The sequence below is a fragment of the Aegilops tauschii genome, chromosome 4, assembly GCF_002575655.3.
Source record: "Aegilops tauschii subsp. strangulata cultivar AL8/78 chromosome 4, Aet v6.0, whole genome shotgun sequence".
In the NCBI taxonomy this organism is placed as follows: Eukaryota; Viridiplantae; Streptophyta; class Magnoliopsida; order Poales; family Poaceae; genus Aegilops; species Aegilops tauschii.
The window spans coordinates 69585242-69591164 of NC_053038.3; positions in this window are offsets into that span (position 1 = coordinate 69585242).

Below are 5923 nucleotides of genomic sequence, written 5' to 3' on the forward strand. Positions count from 1 at the left end.
GTTGCATCAAAATATAATTTCAGCAAGACTTCATCTAGTAATCAAGGATGTTCATGCGACGCCAGCCCAATAGTACCCGATTTTGCTGCCCCTCACTCGCCATCTTCTGAGTTCAAGATGACATCCTCCATTAGGCACATATTCCATATATTTTTTGAATCACATCTGATTGTAAACAATGCTTTGGAGCTCATCACCTGAAAAGAGTTACCAAACCATCTATCTTCCCAAAATTTAGTTTTGTATCAATCGCAAACTACAAATGTTTCTCCCATGCACGTAAATATCGTGGATTTTCAACAAGGTTTTCCCGCATGTAGAGCCGGATGCTTTTCCTTACAGTAGATGATGCCTCGCGTGTTACCGTAGAAACCTTGGTAAAACAAATGCATAAGCAGGTGATTAAAAACAACTCAAACTAATGGAAAGATAAATGCAGGAGTGTTCTCAGTTTATGTTTTAAAACAATAATACCTACAAAGTATGTGACAAAATTATGTATATAAAAAGGAACTTTTGACTTGAACTTAATGCAACATCACCTTTTAATAAAAATGTGAAGCATGAACTATTTGCCCCACTCAAACTGCTTCCATGTCAGGACAACATATTTAGAGAGTGTGGTCACGGTGAAAAAACATATTTAGAGAGTGTGGTCATTTTTCATGAAACTTTGTATGAAATTCATTCGAAGAAACTTGATGGAGTTATCTTTAAAGTGGATTTCGAGATGTCGTACGATAAAAATTAAATGACCCTTCTTGAAATAGGTGTTGCATACGAAACGTTTTGATCCTTCTTGGAGGCAACATGTTAAGACTTTCATTCATTGGGGGCGGGAGGGAGTAGTGTGGGGGTTAAAGTCAATGATGATATATATTAGACACTTTTTCCAGACTTAGAAGGGGTTGTGGTAGGGATATCCCGTGTCTCCAATGCTTTTCAATATTTTTGCAGTTGGCAATCTTCATTGGTAGAGCCAAGGAGAACAATCAGGTAGGTCAGTTAACCTCACATCTACTAGATGGGGGTATTGTTCCATTCAACGATATGCTGATGACACAATCATTTTTATGGAGCATAATATCTACAAGGACATAAATATGAAATTGGATATGTGCCTTTTTGAACAATTGTCCGACCTTCATATTAGTTTTCATATTAGTGAACTTTCTTGTTTTGGATGTGACAAAGATGAAAAGAATAACTATAGGCAGTTGTTCAGTTGTGAGATTGGCAAACTGTCGTTTAAATATCTTAGGATACCAATTCATCACTATAAGGTAACGAATAAAGAGTGGAAGTGTATTAAGGATATATTTGAAAAGAAACTTAGTTGTGAAGAAAATAACTACCCATAGGGGTACCAATTCATCATATGGGGGTACGCCGATCCTTGTGATTTCAGTGCTCATGACCGCTCCTACGTTCGTGCCTTCTTCCTTTGAAGTACCCATAGGGGTGCAAAAAAGACTTGATTTTTATTTATCTCAATTTTCTAGAAGAGTGATGAGAGTAAGGCCAAGTATCACCTAGCAAGGTGGGATATCTTGTGCCGACCTAAGGACCAAGGGGTCTAGGTATAGAGAATCAACGGCTCACCTTTTGAAAGGGTTTGATGAGGACTAAGGTCGCTTTCTTTAATAGAGGAAAGTTTTTAATTGGAGATGGCCAGACTACACGCTTTAGCTTTACAATATCTGTCGTTTCATAGTATTGTGCATCCTAAGGATGCTTATGGAAGCACAATTTTCGGTTCGTCTCCTTTAAATGTCCAGTTTAGGCATGATTTGATTGGAGATAGATGGACAATTTAGATTCATTAGTTAGAAGTTTCATAGAGGTCACCTTAACAAATAAATTAGACACTTTTCATTGGAGGTTAACCTCGTCGGGGGTGTCTCCTATTAACTCAATGTACATGGATCTGATCAATACTAGCCAGTTTTTTCATTCATATCAGATTTGGAAGACCAAAGTGTCATTAAAGATTAAAATTCCATGTGGTTTGTGCATAGGGGTGTCTTTCTTACTAAGGACAACTTAGCAAAACAATGTGGTTTCTGTGATAAGGAGGAAACAATTCATAATTAGTTTTTTGCTTGCCCATTTGCCAAGTTATTATGGCGCACAATTCATGTGGCTTCTAATTTGCCTCCACCGACGAGTATGTCCAAAAAAGGGTAACTAGTTGGGTGAGATTGAGTCTAAAACTAAGGCATGAATCTGTTTGGGAGTTTGTGCCTTGCTTTGGGCTATATGAAATTGTAGGAACAATTTTGTTTCTAATAGAAGAAAGATTCACATTTGTTAGGTTATCTACCAACCTGTATGATGGATCAGTACGTGGTCCTTACTTCACTATGCAAGTATCTATGGGTGGAACCAATGTGAACATAAAATATCTGGACTAGATTTTTTTTTGATTTACGCACAAGAGACGACGTAAAATATTTGTTGCCCACCTTTTTAGGAAGAAACTTTCAATCTATTTATAATCAATAATGCCAGTACAGAGAACACTAAAGGTAATAAAAATTACGACCTGGTTCTTGGGCCAAGTATTGGCTACAAGCACTGAAGCGAGCCAAAGATGCGCCATCATCTTTGCCCCTCCCTCAGCAGAGCCGAGAAAATCCTGTTGTGGCAGACAATCAGAAAATCACCACGCTAATCCCTGCTCTAAGAGTGTGTTTAGTTAGAAGGAAAAAGACGATGGGTTGGGATTGGCCGTTTCTTTTATGTTGGGTTACAAACTCAATGGACATTCCCAACCAACTTTATAAAATATACCTCAAAGACTCGGTCATTCCGAAAATCGGTCGAACGAAACTACCCACCTTTGGCGGTCCCTCCCAAATAATTGGTTCATCCCTTTTATACAACCAAACACATGACTTGTTGGCCCTGTACCAAAAAATGAAGCAAACTGAAAAAACGAGTGGTTCGAACCGGTCCATACTTGGCCTTCAACCAAAAGCAGCCTAAGGCATCTCCAACGGCGACCCATACATTTTTCTTCCATATCCGTCCGCGGATAGGGGGGCCAGTCCGCGTACATGGATGTGAGTGGCTGCTGTTGGAATATTAGGCAAGTTCATGATTAATTCCAGTAAATAATTCATGACTAGAAGAGATACTAGCATGCAATAATTTAGCAAACTAGAAGAACAGCAAGACATGCATAACAGCAGCAAACACGTAACAATAGTTGTAGAGACAGACATGAACAGAGGATGTTGGACGTACTGATCGTTAGCTATTATGGGTGCGACAGTGTTGATGACGATGTTGGCGACGATCTGCTGCTGACGGCGATGAATACGACGATGAGTAGCACCGCCCGACTTGGACGGAAGACGACCCGTGATGACGAATTTGAGCAGTCGCGCACAGCGCTTCCCAAAAACCTAATTCGTCCTCTCCCGGTGCAGGATCGCAAAGACGAACGGTTCCGGAGACCTGCTCTCCCACGCGCTGATGCACGCCGGCGTTTGGGATGGAGTAGACTACGATGGCGGCGCAAGTTGTGAGATGAGGCAAAACCCTAGGTGTTTTCAGTGTGTCTCTGGCCGCAGCCGGTAGCTATATATATATTAGGACCAGAGGCGGTATTGTGTCGCGACCACAATCCCAAACCGACTCGGTTTCTAATTTGTATACTTACCGGACAAGAAATCAAAAACTTGTCTGCCAAGACATAAAAATAAAACGGCAAAAGGAAGCTGCGCTCCTGCAAGGAGACGGACCGGATTTCGGCGGACCATTCACGCGCATGTCGCATGTACGCCTCGCCTCGCCACGCCACGCCACGGCCCGGCCCGGCAAGGCGAGGCGAGCGAGCGCGCGCGTGTGGTTTTCCCTTTCTCTTCTCACACACCACTTAGAGTGGTGGAGAGAACCCACTATATAAAGAGGTCCAACTCTTCTTCAACTTCCGGGGTGGGACTAAACTTAGCACCACCACTTACCAGTTTACACATGGGCTTTGAGATTTCAGAAATTGCTATGGGCCTAGCCCATTAATTCTAACAATCCCCCACCAGATCTCAAATACCCATTTAGAGATTTGCCTTCTCTCACCACTTGTTTAATATACCAGTGTTTCAGCAGAGACTGTTAAGTTGAACTTCTGCCTAGAACTTTAAGCTACATCCATTCACAACTTGACAATGGACTATGCCTTGAGTTGCTAGTTTTGTGTGAACAGGTTTCACTCAAAGTCTTAACCAGTACCTGACCGCTAGTAGGCTACCCTGCGGTTTGGAGCTTATACGTCATACTCCCTGGTCTCTTCGTGAGCTTACTAGAGATCACCCAAATCTCATAGACTGCGACATTTACAGTCAGAACTCATATAGGTGTGTTCTTTCAAGACTGCTCTGTAGGATAGCATCTTTGCTAATTATAGCCAATAGAACCACGTTAAGGCATGTTGCCAACCTGCCTTACAGATCTGAGCCTTACAGCTCTGAGAGTTTTGCATCTTCACTTGGAGACGATCATTAGTTATTACTCTCCTCAGTTAACCAATAGCTTGTTCTTCCCAGATCCTAATTCACGGGATCTCCGATCACAAAGGTTGGGTTACTACTATGGTGTAACATCTATGGGTCTCATACCCATCTCCCTCGATGCAATATCTATCACATTTCGTGATACTCCCTTTGTAAAGGGATCAGCCAGGTTTTTGTCTGTTTGTATATACGTAACAGTTATTACTCCAGAGTTTCTCAACTTCCTGACAGACTTCAAACGTCTCTTCACGTGTCTTGATGACTTTGCATTATCTTTAGAATTGTTCACTTTAGCGATAACCGTTTGGTTATCACAATTCATAAGAATAGCCGGTGCAGGTTTTTCAACAACTGGCAAGTCCATCAAGAGCTCACGCAGCCATTCTGCCTCAACAGTAGCTGTGTCCAAAGCAGTTAATTCTGCTTCCATAGTTGACCTCGTCAATATGGTTTGCTTGCAAGACCTCCATGACACTGCGCCACCACCATGAGTAAATACATACCCACTTGTTGCGTAAAGTACATCAACATCGGAGATCCAATTTGAATCACTATATCCTTCTAGCTCAGCAGGATGCCTGAATAAGTAATTCTGTAACTCATAGTACCTCTCAGATAGCGCAAGACCCTTTCTAGTGCATGCCAATGATCATCACCCGGGTTGGACATGAACCTACTCAGTTTGCTCACAGCAAAAGAGATATCTGGTCTTGTAGCGCTAGCTAGGTACATGAGTGAACCGACAATTTGAGAGTATCTTAATTGATCTCTCGTTTCTTTCTTGTTCTTTCTGAGTGTCACGTTGGGATCATAAGGTGTTGGAGAAGGCTTGCTATCCATAAAACCGAATTGGTTCAAGACCTTCTCAACATAGTGAGATTGCGTTAATGTAATCCCACTCTCATCCTTAATAAGTTTGATGTTTAGAATTACATCGGCTTCTCCCAGATCTTTCATGTCAAAACTTTTTGATAGAAAAGACTTGACCTCATTAATTGCATTAATGTTTGTACCAAAGATCAGTATGTCGTCCACATACAAACATAATATGACACTATTGCCCCCACCATGGCGATAGTAAACACACCTATCAGCCTCGTTAATGACAAATCCTGCAGAAGTCAGAGTTCTTTCAAACTTCTCATGCCATTGCTTAGGTGCCTGTTTCAGACCATACAAAGATTTTAACAACTTGCACACCTTTCTCTCTTCACCCTTTACCACAAACCCGTCAGGCTGATCCATATAGATCTCCTCTTCCAACTCTCCATTGAGAAAAGCTGTCTTTACATCCATTTGATGAATGATAAGACCATAAGAGGCAGCCAAGGAAAGTAACACTCAAATGGTGGTCATTCTAGCAACGGGTGAATAGGTGTCAAAGTAATCTTCGCCTTCTTTCTGAG